General features: G+C 42.4%; 1 protein-coding gene across 2 annotated transcripts in view; it reads left to right on the top strand.

Annotated features, from left to right (window-relative positions):
- The first annotated feature begins 544 nt into the window (after window positions 1–544).
- Epc1 (enhancer of polycomb homolog 1) overlaps window positions 545–17,988 on the top strand; it is a 91,242-nt gene continuing 73,798 nt past the window's right edge. The window contains exon 1 of one of the 2 annotated variants that reach the window (XM_031364925.1): window positions 545–972. The gene's annotated coding sequence lies outside the window, so the exon portion shown is untranslated. Of the gene's footprint in view, window positions 973–3,239; window positions 3,265–17,988 lie in introns of those variants that run through there. The other variant, XM_031364926.1, reaches the window with a different exon arrangement.

Below are 17,988 nucleotides of genomic sequence, written 5' to 3'. Positions count from 1 at the left end.
GATTGATGTTCTTTTCAAAACAATTAAAAGAAGAGGGGAAAAAAAAACAAAAAAACAAAAAAGAGCGCATTTCCAAACCCCTCTAGCACCAGCACCAAAGGTTGGTAAGGAGTGCAGATTCAAGGGTGGACATTAGGGTTTTATTTATTTTGAATTTTCTACCACTTCCTGGAGGCCGGGTGGAAGGATCCAAAAACACTGGACACCTCAGCCATTTTGTTTGTAAGGCGGAGCGGTAGAACTGGGCCGGCCAGGAAGGGGTTTGGGAGCAGCGTGGAAAGGGGAGGGGGTGGGGGAGCAGAATAAGGTTTCAACTGTGTCAGGATTCATTCGATGCTAATGCGGGGACGTGGTGCTCGCGACTGAAGGAGGCCCTCGGGAACGTCACACCGAGCACCCTCGGGTGGGCACCTTTCCCGAATGGCCGCGTCCGCATCCACGTCCCACACAGACGCCGTCCCGCGTGGAGCCCCCCACGCGCAAGGGCGTGCCCAGATGCTCCGAGGACGCGGCCGCTGCCATTGTTGTGCTTGTCACTTACTCCCCAGCCCCGAGCAGGGCCGGGCGTCGGCGCTCTTCTGAGCCCGGTGTAAAATGGCACAGCCGCGCATTCTTCCTGAGCTACGGGAGGCGGGAACGAGGGCGGAGCCTGGAGGCCGCCAGCCAATGGGCGGGCGCGCCCGCCCTCTCGCCCGCCAGCGCAGAGTTGTTAACCCCGCGCCTGCCGCCGCCGCCCGCTCCGCAGCCTCCAGCCTGCTTCATTCCCCCGGACGCCCTCGGATCCTGCGGCTGCTCGCCCCGCTCCGCCGCCCTCCATGGACGAAAGTCTCACTTTTGATTTACTAAATATTTTCAGGATGTTTGAAGATCCGTACGCTACCCGGAGGCTGTTTTTTCGGGACAACCCAGACCCCAGCCTATATTGTTACAATTTTTTTTTGAGAGCTGGCTGCTGCTTTGCCTACACCGACGGTAAGTTTATAATTTTAAACATTCTTGGCATTACATCTTCGAAAGGAGCACCAGATTAAGAGAGGTTTTCATTGTGTTTCTTCCCACAAAACCGATCTTTGTATTTTTCTTTAGCTTTGATCTCTGCACGTTCCACCTAATTTTGTCTGGTTAATTTTTACCAAAAGGAAAAAAAAATAGTTTTTCTCTCCATTGTTAAAGATAAACATGTATAATGAAAATTATACTTTAATTGCTGTGAACTAAAGGGGAACTCAGATGTTTCAAGATGGACTTTTTTTGTGTGCCAGCAATGTTGATAGTGCCAAATATGTACGTATCCTCTTTATAAAATTTATCTATTGCTTAGTTTGTCCAGAGTAAATTACCAACAAGCAAACTACCGTTGTAGTTTTGTTTTGTTTTGTTTTGTTTTAAATCTATTGTGATTCCCTTGATGGAGTACTTCAGAAAGCTGCTCTGGTATAATGAAGGCGGAGATTGACATAACCGGGTTTAAGTTATGGCTGTTGCTAAATAGTGGCTCTTTTATTGCTGAGCGGATCTAACTTGTGGTCTAGGATGTGATTTCTTTCAAGCTCTTTGTCGATTCATCTCTGCAGATCTATCTTATTTTCTCTCCAGAAAGGTACATTTGGGAGACATTTTGTAATTTTTGGCATTTTTCTAGTTTTCTTCTTTTTGCACACGGTGGGAGATTTTTTTTTTTTTTTTGTTCTGCACTGATCTGTGTTGGTGGCGCTGTAGTGCTCCTCAACAATTTGTCAGTTTTACTAAAAGAAAAAAGGAAGAAAAAAGGTGGGGCAAGATTTTATCTATTATCCTTTAATTTTCATAAAGAAAGTTCAATTTGGTCAGCTGTATTATTTAAGCATTTGCTGTGGACTGTTCACCATGGTGAGAACAGACATGTCGTCACAGCCAATCCAGGGGACATTATGGACAAGCATGCAGTTGGCAGTTGTGTTTAATCTCATCTGATTTATTATCTCTCGGATTCTTTAATAACAAGCTGTCCTTGCCCTCTCCTCTCTAAAATTCTATATGTATTTTTTCTTATTTTACAAAACCATGCCCATTAGCACCCTTTCAATGAAACAAAACATGAGTATTAGTTCTTTGGACATTGTAAAAGTTGAATTTCATTTTGAATCAAGGAATTTCTCAAATACGTATTCTGAATTTGTCTTGAATGGTCTAGTAGCTTGTCATGTCTGTTTTATTTTGAGCTGCCCCTTGGATTGAATTTATAGACAGCCTTGTTTTAAAATGAGCAAATATTTTTATTGTTGGAACAAGGTAATTTTTTAAAGAATATTGCTCACATATTCTTAACTTAAAAATACTGCTGTGTGCATTTCTAAGGCAGCATTACATCTGTGCTCTTGAGAGTTAGCTGAGCCGAGACTAAGGGATTTAGGCCCAAAGCCTGCCAGGAACAAAAATATGTCACAATATGACATTGGCTTTACTGGTCTCTGTAAACATTTTAGTTATTTGTGAAGATGTCATGTCTTCAGTTCAAAAATAAAGTAGGAGGGATCGGTAATTCTACCTTGAAATGCATTGTTTACCAAGTAAAGTAAAACTGAAACAGCTTTTGGATTATTTGACTAACAGGTTATGTCTTGAGAGAGTGACCGTGTCAGGAGTCAAGAGTCTTTATTACGTCGACATCTGTAAATGCCCTTTCCACTGTTCCTTTAACAGTCTGGAGTGAGAGAGTATGTGAACAGGGATGGAAACAGTATTTCCTAGAATCTGTTTATCTCTTCCCTTGAACTTCAGAAGAAACAAGCCTATATTTTGTTTGTAGCATGCTCAGAAGGCTTGGGAGTATTCACTGGCATAGTTCATTCTTTCTCTCTTTGTGAAGTCTAAATGCAGCTTCAAGTGTGGCTTCTGACAGTATAGATTATGTATGGAATGAAATACTGCAGGTATAAATACTGTCTAACCTACTTATCTGGAGGCTTTAGCTTTCTGAAGCTGATCAGCTGGATAAAATATTCCTTCCAACACATTTATTGCTAAAATATTCTCTTCTCCATAGTGTAGTGATTTTTCATTTTATTTAATTTCTGAAACTGGCTATGTTTGTCTAATGTCACCCCTTTTAAGAGCAAATTGAGCTGGGAAGTCCATCTGTAGCTATGCAATCCTCTTTGTTCTCCTCCTGACTATTACATCATTGATTATGAAGTAACCATTAGAGTTCAATCGTTACTTTTGAAAATCACTCAGACATTTCTATCTCACATACTCTTCTAGATGTGACCTTGCCGTCACTTTGTAAGTAAAGAGATTTAAATCTGGGAGGTAAAAATAATTCCCTATTTTATATTAGACTCCATTTTCCGATGTACCTGGTGCTTCATCTTAGCTCTTGATTCTTTGGGAATTAATTCTTTCTAATTGACATTTTATAGACATTAAGTTCATGAGTTTGGTGTGGTTATGCTTAGAATTATAAAACCAATTTTTTTAATCATTAAAAATCCTTTATAAAATGTAATATATAAAGAACTAATTCATTTTTTTCATGGCACAAATTGCAAGATCATGGACAATCAAAAATTATTTTTTTTCACAATTTTGCTGTGTCATTTCAAATTGACACTTTTTTGCATATCATTGTACCAGAGGGAGTAGTGGCAAGTAGCAAAATTGACTTCATTAAAATGCCTTTTGTGTGTGTGTGTGTATGTGTGTGTGTGTGTGTGTGTGTGTGCATGCATGCATGCATGTGCACGTACACACTGCCCATCCCTCTTGTGGAGGGAGAGGTTAATGAACAGTGATACGGTCAGGAAACAGGCTGTAGAAGGAAGGAAGGACACAGAAGACAGGGACAGTCTGTAAGTCAGATTCTAAACAATATTCCTCAGAAAAATGAACTTTGAATCCTCAATAATAGGAATAAACTGAAAATTACATTCAGACTAATGTACTGAGCCAGTATAGTTTCTAAATTCATTACTGTGATATCATTGGTATTCCTAAGTTTTGAGAACATTTCAGATTAGTCAAACCCCAGTAGGTAATAGATAATGGTAGGGTGAGGCAGCAAAGGGGAGAGGCATTAAGAGGCACAAAGGCAAGATGCCGACCTCACTGAGGGCCAGGCTCCCTTAACTTGGGACGAGCTTCCTTGAAGGGAAGAGTATGTCGTGTCTGAATGCCACTTCCACACAGATCTGAAGCTGGATGCTTTAAATGGTGCAGCTTTGTCCTTCCTGCACATATTTGCCACTTCTCTGCTGTTTCTTGGGCATGCTGCAGATATTCCACAAAGGTAACTTACTACTGTTCCTGGCATGATTTTACCAAGTAGAGAAAAATGATACACAAAGTGGGTATATTGTGCCCTGAGTTATTTTTTTTATCTTTCCACTATGACCCTAAAATGAAGACTGCAAACAGAAAGTAAGGCAGAGATTTCATTCCTAGACAGATACACACATGCTTTATCCATACTGCGTGCAGTGCTGCTTTTACCAGGGGTTCTCATTGTTCAAAACCTCCCCGTCTCCATCAGTAGTACAAGATGCTGGGTTATGGCAGTGAGAGAGATGAAAAAAAATCCTCCTCTTATCCACCTGAAAGTCCAACATGGCTCCATGTTCTCACAGTGTTTTCAGTCTGAGGCCTCTGGGGTGGGATGTTACCATTTGGAGCCAGTGACCATGTATATAGTCTCTGGAAGAAGAAAAAGGTTAAAATTTTAACCTGCTAATATGGATCTGACAGTCATCTTTTTATTAAAGGACCATAATTTGAACACCAAATACTCACAGGCAGCTTGGGGAAGGGGTGGTTGGTCTTTATGTTTCGGTTATTATACAAACAGATGGTCCATAACTAGATAGCTACCTGATGCCTGTTCCTATTACAAAGCAAGAAATGCAACTTTGGCTTATGTCTGTAAGAAAGCTCTTGAGAGGGCATCCTGTCTGATGAGTTTGGGGAGTGTCTCTGAGCTCTGTTTGTTTATTAGTTTAGGTACTTGCTTGTATCGATGGTTAGAATTAGACCCAGATTCCAAAAGGTTTACTTTTTTATATAATTTTTTTATGTGCATTGGTGTTTTGCCTGCACACATGTCTGGGGGGGGCAGTGTAAGATCCCCTGGAACTAGAGTTACAAAGAGCTGTGACCTGCCATGTGGGTGTTGGGAATTGAACCTGGATCCCACAGAAGAGCAGCCATTGCTCTTAACTGGTGAGCCATCTCTCTAGGACCCCAGTCCCTACATGTTTACTTAAAAAAAAAAAAAAAACTGTTTAGCTTTGACAGCACAAAGACTCAGGACTTGAAGGCCAACCTGTGCTACAGGAGATTCTGTCTCAAGAAGAACAAGAAAGAACCCAAAACAAAGACAGTAGCCACAAAAGATAATATATGATGGTTTTTTATCATAAATGGACTTTGTACATTTTACTCACATAGCCCTAATTTAAACATTGCCATGTTCAGCATCAACCTTTACAGTAGTGCAGACAAATAAAAGGAGTAATCAAAGACTATTAGGAGCAATTTGAAATTGTTGAGTCAGGTTCTCTCATTGGGACTTAGGTTTCCCCAGCTGTGTTAGGCTGGCTGGCAGGAAGTCCCGGGGTGCACCTGTTGCTAACCCTGGCCCCCCCCTCCCCCCACTGCTGAGGTTACAGGCACATGGCACCAGTTACCTGAACTGAGGACTCGTCTGTAAGCTCCTTTTAATATATATTCTTATTTTTAAATCTTCTGTAGACATTTCTAGTGCTATAAAACAGAAAAATTTTAAAGCAAAACAAATATTTTATAAAGTTAATACATTAAGCATCTAGCTAATGTTTAATCTACTAAGCAAGTATAGAGCAAGAAGTCAAATTAATGTTATTTCTGGCACAGATGAATCGAAGAACAATTAAGGAGTTGCTGTAGATGATTTAAGATAACTAAATTAGGCGGGCAGTGGTGGCGCACGCCTTTAATCCCAGCATTTGGAAGGCTAGAGGCAGGCAGATTTCTGAGTTTGAGGCCAACCTGGTCTACAGGGTGAGTTCCAGGACAGCCAGGGCTACTCAGAGAAACCCTGTCTTGAAAAAACTTAAGAAAAAAAAAAAACTAAATTATTTTGTTATAGAAACAATTAACTCATACTGGCTGGGTATGTTAATCATCTAATTTGTTTTTGTGTTAGCATAGAACTCTGCTGAGAATGATGTTAAAACTAACAGTATTTATTATTTACGTAATCAGGAAGGAAGCTCTAGGTTTGACTTACTAGCTGATTGGTTTTTATGATATCAAGATGGCTGCCAAGACACAGGCATCAGAGTCTAGGAACACGGTTTTCAAAATGAGAAGACTCTGCTTTTACAAAGGGAGATGTCCTTTCCCGGAAACGTTGGACATGCCTTACTTCACCCAGTCACTTTGCAAGGTTGATCACAGAGGATGTGGCTAGAGACAAATGCTTAGAAGGGTGGGCACTCACTCAGTGCCGTGAGCTTGGATTGCTTTGTAAACTTCTCTGTGCACATTCCAGACTGAAGAAACATTAACACCATCTGCCTTCATGGTGAGCAGACTGGTCACGGGCCAGCTGATTTACACAGGAGCAGCCGGGACTGCAGAGATGGATGGCTGCTGTAGAGATGGATGGCTGCACAGTGGCTGAGAGTGCTTGCTGCTTTTCTAGAGTAGCCACATTTGATTCTCAGCACCTACATGGCAGCTCGAAGCCACCTGTAACTCCCATTGCTGGAGATTTGATGCCCCCTTTTGGCTTCCATGGTCACCTACACGTCTGTGGTACATGTAAACACAGGTAGACACAGACAAATAAATACACAATTATTTTTAGAAGGCAATAACAATGTAGCTCTCAACGAGGGCTTGTGTTCTACAGCCAGTACTGTCTCTGAATCTTGACACAAAGTAGGGAAGTTAAACTCATTTTTATGGAAGAAACAGAGAAATTGGCACACCTTACACATGACCCACATTACCTAGTAAATCAAAGAATAGAGCTGGAACTTGTACGTGTTAGATCAGAGCTTATATTATAGACTCACCTATTCACTGCAGCCACATTTAGATCATCTATAAATTTGCATTGTGTGAATTGACATATTTTAAATGCACAGTATAGTATAGCTGCATAATTTTCTATTGGATTTATTCATTATTTTATAACCAATAGTCATTTCATAGGAGGAGTGATCTCACTTAGCAGTGATATACATCTGAATTTTTCTTTAAAAATTTATTTATTTATTTATTTATTTATTTATTTATTTATTTCTGTTATTGTGTGCATGTGTGGTTTCTGGTATGTGTGTGCAGAAGTCAGACAACTAGGGTTTTAGAATCAGATTCAGTCTTCAGGCTTATGACGCAGGCCTCTTATATGCAGCCCTACTTCTGAAGTTTTCCATGTTGAGTTTGCCTAAAGTACCCTCACTATCAATTGTATTTGATGAGATTCTGTCAGAAGTTGATTTTTACAAATTTTAAACTTATGAAATTGAATTACATTCAAAAAGCAAAGAAGCCTTGTTGAAGTAGGGAATTTCACCACTTATAAAATTAAGTGCACATAGAATAATGGCTTCTATTTTATAGCATACAAGGCCTGATTAGGTTCTAAAATGGCTCATCACATAAAGGTACTTGATGCACAAGCCTAATGACCTGAATTTAAGCCCCAGAACCTGCATGGTGGAAGAAGAAAAACAATTCCTGAAAACTATTCTCTGATCTCCACTTGTACACACTCGCTGTCCTGTGCGTGCACGCGTGCGCACATACACAGACAGACAGACACACACATACACACATCATCATCATCATCGTTATCATCATCATAACAGTATAATAGAAAAGAAAGGAAAATAATCAACTGTTTTAGTCATTTTCAGCTTCAGATCATAAGGAAGCTTTTACTTGGGGGACATTTTTGGGAAGATTTACAATACTTTAGGTCAGTAAGTATCAGATTTTAGCACCAGAATCCCCTGGATGGCTTATTAGAACACAGAGTGCTGGGCTACACCTCTTGGGTTCTGGCTGCAGGAAGTCTGGGGTGTCCTACGAGACTATGCTCTTTAAGCCAGGCCCAAATGACCTGAATGCTCTCCTCAAGGATACACCCTTGGAGAACACTGTCCAGTTCTGTCAGGCTATATGCCATGAAACTTAATTGGGCTGCAAAAGCTGGATCACAAACTGTCATTCAGATCTGGCAGATACAATGCATGGGTAGGGTGGCCTCACGGAAACACTTGACAAGGACTTGGGGGATGTTAATTCCACAGTTGAATTTGATGGCAATTCAAATGCTGTGTTGCCGGTATTTGAAAATGTGGCCATGGGGAAGTTTCCTGGTCTATGTTGATACTAAGCTTTAGAAATTCATTCTTGTTCTTTCAAACTTTGTTAAATTAAACAACAACATGAAAATTTTAGAATTTCCCAAAAGCTACCCACAATTTCCAAGTCATTTGGAAATCAGGTAAACACAGTTGGATTTTACTCAGTAGGAATTGGCAGTGCGAAGACTCCTATCTGGGCCGTGTTCCTGGCTGGTCTCAGTCTTGTATCCCACCAACCATGAATAACCCCATTCACGGATAGGACTTGGTTTCCAAGTGCCTGAGAAAGGAAAGCTGTCATTGCCAGTGACCTATATTTAGCCCTGGAACTCAGGCTGTCACCACAGATCACGGGAAGCTCTCATCTTCCAAGGCAGAGGTCACAAGGCACACTTGGAAAGCCCTGCATTATGCCAGAGATTGAGGAGGGCTTTCCCCAGAGTTTAATCAGCTCACGTCTCCATGATTATGTGCAAGACTTAAAGAACATTTAGTTCTGAAGACCTGTGCTTCTTTTTTCTACCTGAATAGAGGAGGGAAAAGCTAATTCACAGTCCTTACTTTCCTCAGAAGCCAGTATAATGTTTGTCTATCCCTCCATTCAGCCGGAGGACTTGTTAGGAAAATGGTGTGAAGAACCTCAAAGAGGTGTGAGTAGGGTGGCCGGGGAAAAGTGAGATGGCTCAGCAGCTGGGTCCGCCTAAGTCTCATGATCTGAGAACAATTCCTAGGACCTACATGGTAGAAGGAGAGAACCAACTCCCCCAAATTCTCCTCTGACCTCCACATGTAGGACATGGTGCCTACTGATACACAGACACACACACACATACACACATACACACACACAATAAATATATAAAGATTTTCTTTTTAAAAAAGAATCATTCAGTACCATTTAATCACAGACTCAGCTCATCTAAAATGGCATAAAACTCACGTGCTGTGCTAGTCCGCTTGCTGCATGGCATCTATGTATACTTAAACTTGAAGTAATTATACTTGCAAGTTTTAATTTCTCAATCAGTCTATTTGCATTTCAAGTGGTCTACTTAGTAGGAGCTTCTAACATTTCTGATGTTCTAGAAGATTCTATTGGGTCATCCTGGTCCAGAATATACCTAGGTCCTCCATACCACTATGGCAGGCTCATTCTCTTATCCTAGAACTTCTGTGTATGTGCATGTGTTTGTCCACCTATGTCCTGTGGTGCTGAGGACAGAAGCCAGAGCCTCCTCATGCTTGCTAAGCAGTCACTTTACATGTGGCCTTTGTCTACACATGGCTTCACCTAGAAAACTGCTAACTCAGAAAATTTTGAGTTAATTGATCTGCACTGGAGCTGGACATAGGTCTTCCACAGCTATTCCCAATCCCTAATATGGAACTAGAGCTGAGGATCTCTGAGTTAGTTCAGTAAGTTAACACTACTGAAGGAAGGCAAGGGGATCACATCTTTAATCCCAACATTTGTGAAGCAGAGTCAGGTGGATCAGGTGAGTTCGAGGCCAGCCTGCTCTACGCGGTGAGTTCCAGGACAGCCAAGACCACACAGAGAAACCCTGCCTCAAAACGCAAAGCAACAACAAAACAAAACCCAAAGAGCTAGTGAAGCCAGCCATGGAGCCAGAACTCTGTGGACTAGTATTGCTATCCTTATCCCTATTTTCCAAAACCTAGGATCCTAGGAGGTGAAGGAGGTCTAAAGTAAATCGATTATGACTGCACGGTTGTATCAAGGGAAACAGTAAGCTAATGGCCCGTGGTACCCAGACTCCAGCTAGGAAAGACTCTGACAGTCACCCTCTTTCTTTCCCAGGGAGCACTTTTGAGACCTTAAGAAAGCCTTATATATTTAAGAAATGTAACTTATAGGGCTGGAGAGATGGCTCAGCGGTTAAGAGCACTGACTGCTCTTCCAGAGGTCCTGAGTTCAAATCCCAGCAACCACACGGTGGCTCAGCCATCTGTAATAAGATCTGATGCCCTCTTCTGGTGTATCTGAAGACAGCCACAGTGTACTTGTATATAATAAATAAATAAATCTTAAAAAAAAAAAGAAATGTAAATATGGCAATGTAAAATTATAAATATGGCAAGTCTCTAGTTCCCCTTAATATGTCAGTGCCACTTAAAAACTTAGTAGGTATTCCTGCTTAAAAGTATAGTGGACAGACCTCCACCTAGTCTCCTGTTAACCAGTTCAGTTCCTTGAGCTACAAGTACTTAGGAGCCAGTTGTGGGGCACTCGCCTATAATCCTAGAACATGGGAGGTGAAAACGGGGGGTGGGGGGATCAGGTGTTCAAGGACTACCTTAGCTATTAGTGAGTTCAAGGATACCCACATCAGATCAGTTCACTTTACTTCAAAAAGTAAAGTGTTTGCTATACCTTGTACTGTGCATTCTGGCTTCCTGGTTTGTGGTGTGCTTAGCTATTACAGGATCAGTTACAGCTTTATGTATAGTTCTGGAAGGTGTTTCTAGAGTCCATTTTCATGCATACCTGGCAGCCACTCCTCACTCTGTCATCTTCATATAGCTCAGCTCCTCCACAAGTACTTGTCTCTCTTATACTATTTCAGTTCCCCCTTGGCATCTGTCTTAGTCAGGGTTTCTATTCCTGCACAAACATCATGACCAAGAAGCAAGTGGGGGAGGAAAGGGTTTATTCAGTTTACACTTCCACATTGCTGTTCATCACCAAGGGAAGTCAAGGATTGCAACTCAAGCAGGTCAGGAAGCAGGCGCTGATGCAGAGGCCATGGAGGGATGTTCCTTACTGGCTTGCTTCCCCTGGCTTGCTCAGCTTGCTTTCTTATTGAACCCAAGACTACCAGCCAGGGATGGCACCACTCACAATGGGCCCTCCCATCCTTGATCACTAATTGAGAAAATGCCTTACAGCTGGATCTCATGGAGGCGTTTCCTCAAGGGAGGCTCATTTCTCTGTGATAACTCCAGCCTGTGTCAAGTTGACACACAAAACCAGCCAGTACAACAAGGTAATACAGAAAAAACTGACTAGACCATTCCAGTTGAGAATGGTGTTCCTTCGATTGTTCTCTTCTGAGTTCTGAAATGCACACTTTACACCTGGATTAGGTTAGGCCAGTTAGATCATCACCCAGAGCCTCAGTTTCCTGAGACAGGTGGTATTGCTAACCTCACATTACCATGTGATACCAGTGAGGTCATGCGTTCAGAGTGCCTATGGCTGTTCCTGACCTGCAGTAGCTCTCGTACCTGCTCTCAACTCACTTTCTGATGGCAGAGTCAAAAACTGTCTCCCCACAATCTCCATAATCGCCGTAACAAATTATTGGAGATAATTAGGTTATAAAGATATAAGAGAGCTATTGATTCACAGTTTTAGAAGTTTTGGTTTATGACTGGAGACCTGTTACTGTTGAGGTGCCAGGAGTAACAAAAAGTATCTTGGGACAGAGCAGATCCACTCGCTTCAAGGCCAGGAAGGCAAAAGGGAATTAGAGAATAGGCCCCACCTATTCAGTAGTCCCTCGTGAGACTGCCCCCAGTGATCTAAATCCTCCCACCTGGTCCAACCTCCCAAAGGCTCCACCATCCACTCATTGCACTACCGTGATGTTTACTAACTGTAGGAAACTTAAGTCCTAAACTCTAGGAGATGAGGTGGACATTAGATCACCCCATGTCTCAGAACTTAGCTCAGTGGTAGAAAACTTGCTTGCCTTGTTTGAGGGCCTGGGTTCGAGCCCAGTCCCCACCCTCACCCACATTGTCTCATTCAAACACAGACTGCCAGTATTAGAAGAGCTCCTGGGGTAGAGTGCTGTCTTTTCCAGACTTTATTAAAAGCCAGTGGGAGACTGGGAAGATGGCCCGGTGGGTAAGAGCATTGGCTCTGCAAGGACGAGGACTGGTATGAATCCCCACTACTCATACAAAAGAACTGGCAACAGTGTGGGGGCTGATCCTGAGAGGCATGCTAGCCAGCCAGCCTAACTCAAATGGCAAGTTTCTTGTTCATCCAGAGACTCTGTCTTGGGTCAGTAGGATAGAGAGTTATAGAGGAAGACATCTAGCATATTGTTCTAGCCTCTGCATGAGCATACTTGGATGCTCACATGTGCAGACTTATGTGCACAACACATACAACACACACACACACACACACAGAGGAAGACACCCAACATATTGCTTTAACTTCTGTCTGAGCACGCTTGGATGCTCATGTGAGCAGAGTTATGTGCACAACATACACACACACACACAATCAGTGAATGAAACAGACTTTCCAAGAGTTTCTGTATTACCTTCTTTTCACCTTTTAAGCAAATATTTATTGAATTCTACCACATTAAAAACAAAACAAAAACAAAAAAACTGCTGAGGATTACAGAGAAAGCAAAAAGGGCAGGTTTGGGGATGGGTCAACTTTACAGAGAAGGCAGCTTTTGCTCAGAGCCTTGTGTCGTTGGTGGGCTTGGCTCCTGCAGAAGCTGACAAGAGGACAGACATGCCAGGTAACGGAAGCCACATGGACAGAGGTGAGGCAGAACAAGGCCCTAGGAAAAGCTAGAACATGGTAGGGCTGGCGCTTGGAATCTCTCAAGCTGGGCATCTAGAGCTCGGTGCCCCCCCAAACAGTCCAAAGGTTAACTCACAAAATGGTAGGGACGGAGTGGAAGAGGCTGCCTGTGTCTGTTGATTCGTTCAGCACTGGCCAAGGAAAGGGAAACTTCAGCAGCAGCTTCCATCTCTGGTCAGCTTTGATGTGAGAGTAAAGGGGTTGGAAGGTCTGAGGCAGGTCTCAGTAAACATGGGCAGCAAGGACCAGCAAGGGGGCACCAAAAAGTTGGTAGAATGTGTAGGTTGTTTCTATAACATTTCTTGCCAACTGTGAGTTTACATTTCTAACAACATATTAATACCATTATTCTTTTCCCCAGAATGAATAGAATTAAGAATAGCTTACCTGCGATAGGCTGGTAGCAATGCTGTTTATCTTAGAGGATAGAAGCCATTCTATGCATCATTTCCTCTCAAATCTATATAGGAAGCCAGAGCTTCACACAATAGTTTCAACTGGAAAGTGCACACACACACACACACACACACACACACACACACACACATTCTAAGATTTTTGCCTTTTAAAGTGGATATTCTTTTCTTTTTGTGTATGCGTGTGGTTGGGGCATGGTATGCACCTGTGAGTACAAATCTTTAAAGGCCTGAAGAGCTCACCCAGTGCCCTGGAACTGGAGTCAGAGGAGCTTGTGAACTACCTAATATGAGTGCCCAGGACTGTAATCAGGTCTTCTGAAGGGCAGTGTGCTCTCTTAGCTGCTGAGCCACCTCTCCAGGCCCAGATCTTTCCAATATTCATCTCTGCTGTTAAAAGGCAGTGAATGGGTGTGGTGACTAGGGAATACCAAACTGCAGGTAAATAATGAACTGAGCCAGATGTGGTGGTACATAACTCTAAGAAGCATAAGTGTGTAAGTCTACATAAGCAGAGATGTGATAACCAGGGGCCTGAGGCCAGCTTTATGTGAGATTCTGACTCAAAACCAATCACTCTATTTTAAATTTGAATGCACATACTATTTTATATACCAAATACATAGAGTTTTTAAATCCCCAATTTGTAGCTAGTCAAGTTTTTGAAGTCATTTTTGTCTGTTTTATACAGTCTCACTTTGTAGCTCTACACAGCATTAAGTTAATCACTTGAATCTTCAGTTCCCTCTCTGCCTGCCTCCACCCACCCCTCTCTGCTATTGTCTGTTTCTCCCCTCCCCTTTCCTCCTGATTCCTAGTGCCTTGACCATGTTGGGAGGCTGTAATCACTGCGTGCTTGCCTTCACATTCTGCACCTTGTTTTCGTATTTTACCATATTATATATACTACTTTCCATGTATATCGATATGCCTCACATTTATCTCTTTAAAAGACCAAAATGATTAGTGCCTAACTATTGTATGATTGCTGAATATTGACTTCTATCTTTATTAAAGAAAACCAGAAAGAATAATACATTTTGGGGCTAAGCTAGCTATAAATAAATTGCTTTGTATATTTATGAACTATCATCTATATGTTTTATTTCAACAAATAATTTTCTAATCTGGAAGCATAAAGATAACAAACTATACCTTTCAAAATAGGATATAAAATGTAGCCTGTTTTGTGAACAGGAAATAAGTTGGCCAAGGTCAAAAACATATTTTTCTTTGTTCTCTCTCATGATTCATAATCAAGGAAAACCATTTTGCTTCCTGCCAGGTGTTCCTAGCACAGCACCACTCCTTGATTCAGTCACTGCAGTGCCTGTTTCTGGAGCATTTCGGGAGTTATTGATTCTTAAGACTCTAACCAGCCTCTGCCTACCATGTACATATACGTACTATCAGGAAATAGGGAAGGCATAGTTTCCTTACCAATCACATATCTCAAAAACTTTTTAAATTTTTGACTCATTATAAGTGTGTATGTGTATGTGTATGTGTGTGTGCACTGGGGTGGCATGGCCTGACCTATGTGCAGAAGTCAAAGAACAGCCTTGTGAGTTTGTCTCTCCTCCACCTTTATGTGGGTTCCCAGATCAGCAGGCTCTCATGGCAAATACTGTTCACTGGGTACCTCACTGATGTCTTTTGGGGGTGGGGGCAGGAGAGTGAGACAGGGATTCATTCACTGTGTAGCCCTGCCTGTCCTGAAACTCACTCTACGCTAGGCTGGCCTCGAACTCACAGTTAGGTGCCTGCCTCTGCCTCCTGAATGCTGGGATTAAGGCATGCACCACCACTACCTAGCCCCTAAACATCTTTGATTACCTTTTTTTTTGGGGGGGGGGCTTTTAAACGAACCAGAGTTGAATATTTTATTAAAGTATATTAATATAGGTATAAACACAGTGTTAGAAGAAAAATTTACTCAAAGAAAGTTAGGTACATTTGAGAACATGCATGCACATGGCTTCTCAGAGAGATGTCGTCTTTGCTTAGCTTTCTCTATATTTAAAGATTTTCATCTGTCATTTTTTCTGTCCATTGTGGGAGAATAGAGATAACTGTAAAATTGAAAAAAGCATCAAGAACTCATCCTTTTCAGAGCTGAGGACATGGGGACCCATGTGTGAGGTCAGACACAGCCTGGGGGTTGTAGCTCAGAGCATTAGTGTGGCATGAACATGCTTCAGGTTTGGGCCCCAGCAGTACAGGGAGCGGGAGGAGGAGAGCATACATGCTGACTGTCAGCAGAGCACTGGAGCCCAGCTCCTTTAAAATCAGACCCTTATTTGAAACAAGAAAGCATCATGGATTAAACTTTAGCTTATTCATGAGTCAGTTCTAAAAATGTCACGTGGCTGAAAATGCTTTTTGCTTTTTTTTTTTTTTTAAAGATTTATGTATTCATTATACGTTATTACAGTCTAGCTGTCTTCAGACACCCCAGAAGAGAACATTAGATCTCATTATGGATGGTTGTGAGCCACCATGCGGTTGCTGGGATTTGAACTCAACGACCTTCAGAAGAGCAGTCGGCTCTCTTAGCCGCTGAGCCACCTCTCCAGCCCTGCTTTTTGCTTCTTAAGTCGAGTTCTCAAGACACAGCCGGAGGTGGCAGCATTATGGAAAGCTCTCTAAATTTTTTTCTTTATTTGTATCTGTGTGGATGTTTTTGCCTGCCCATGCCTGTGCACTACATGAATGGTGTAATTACAGAGGCCAGAAGAGGGCATCAGGTCCCTTGCTTGGTGGTCTCCAACACTCCTGCGGGTGCTGAGGGTGGGGCTTGGCTCAGTGGTCGCTGTCATAGCAGCTGGGAAGGAAGGGTGGGCAGCCCTCGGAGTAACCCAGTGAGGAGCAGTGCCTGTCCTTTCATGATTGCAGCTAATAAAGAAGACTTAGTTGCTAGGGAAGACTTCTCTGTCCACTTTCCTTTCATAAGAAGTCTTTTAAACAATTTTACTAATTTTAAAGCTCTCCACCCTCCCTTTTAATTAATCTTGCCATAGTTCATCACTGGACTGTAGAGAATGGGTTAAGTCAGGCTCATTTGTACGTAAGTGCCTCTTGTGGCCTACTCTGAGGCCCGCATATCCTTCTTTCCAGCTGCTGTGTTCGAATTGAGTACTCTTCCTTATTTTGGTGTGGCAATTCGGAATTTTTAGAGATCGTTCCCACTATACTATCTCATTTGCTCTGGTTAACCGCCTAGAAGGAGAGAGACTGAGTATTCATTCCTTTGACCCTCTATGTGAGGTCATACTGCTCAGAAATTAAGCATCTCTGTAGTGTAGTTGTATTAGTCAAGTGAGGGCCAGAACAGATCACCTGAGAAAGTCAACAGGAAAGACATTCTCAAGGAGGCAACCCATGGTAACTTGTGTCAGTTGGTCCAGGTCTGTGCCACTGTGCATCGCGGTGGGGTGCATGTGATGGAGCTTAGCTGCTCACTTACGGCTGTCAGGAAGCAGAGGAAGGGGAGAAAGGATTCACGTTTACACAGAGCCCCTTGGCTCACAAACCAGTCAGGGAGGTCAGACCCCTTATTCCAGCATTCACCTCTGAATAATGGTGTCTTGGGGACCAAGGTTTCTACCCAGAAACTTTTCAGGGACATTTAGTGTTGAGACCAGAACAGTCATGGTAAATAATAGATATTAGATTGGGATCCAGATCTTCAACCCAGGAAGCTACTGCTCTTTCCCATGCCCGTTGATATTTTAAATGTAAATGATTACTTCATGTAGTAACCGTTTGCCCTGTCCCTGAGGCAAACAGTAGCTAGCTGTGTCAGGAAGCTGGTTCCCTCCAGAGTTTACCCTGAGTAACTCTGGAAGCTTTGGGCGGGAGCTGGAGTGGTCATTGAATAAGCCTTGATGGTTAATCACTTGGCAATGAGGTGAAAAGAATAGCTTTAGCAAGCCTTACTTGCCTGAATGATGCCTAGCTGCTAAATGGAAAGAAATCAAAACGCCCAACCCCTACTATGCTTCCATAGGCTGGTTCTGTAAATATCATGGAGGCGTTTGGTTGTAGAATTTTTGTTGTTTCCATACTTAAAGGACTTGAGTCCTTTACAGACACTGTTCTCTTTCATACCAAGCATCCAGAAAATAAACTGTAGAGCTGTGAGCGTGAGTGTGAGCTGGGGTGATCCAGTGCTTGCCTGACAGTAACAAGGAATAAAGCATGGAAAGTAAAAATAATTACGGTACAGATGTCCTTTAAAAATGGATCCTGTGAAAGTGGGCACTGTGACACACACCCATAATCGCAGAAGGATGAGAAAGGAGGACCACAAGTTTGAAGCCAGCCTGAGCTGGAGAGTTCTACATCTCAGAGACCCTGTCTTAGAGGAGAGAAAGAGAGAGGGGGTAGGGGAATTGGCTGGCTTGAGCATTCTTTTTCCATGAGATATTTCATCAAATCCTTGGAGAGCCTCACTAATAGGTTTATGATTCTTAGCCTTTGAAATGGGAAGGAACAGTTCCAAGGGCAAAGCAGTTTCCAGAGTTCACCTGGAGAAGTTTGAGGATTAAATAAAGCTGAACTTTTTTTAGATGCACGGTTTTAAGAATCAAAAATGTTGCCAGGCGGTGGTGGCGCACGCCTTTAATTCCAGCACTTGGGAGGCAGAGGCAGGTGGATTTCTGAG

The sequence above is a fragment of the Mastomys coucha genome, unplaced genomic scaffold, assembly GCF_008632895.1.
Source record: "Mastomys coucha isolate ucsf_1 unplaced genomic scaffold, UCSF_Mcou_1 pScaffold13, whole genome shotgun sequence".
Classification (NCBI taxonomy): domain Eukaryota; kingdom Metazoa; phylum Chordata; class Mammalia; order Rodentia; family Muridae; genus Mastomys; species Mastomys coucha.
This window is presented reverse-complemented; position numbering and strand designations above follow the sequence as displayed.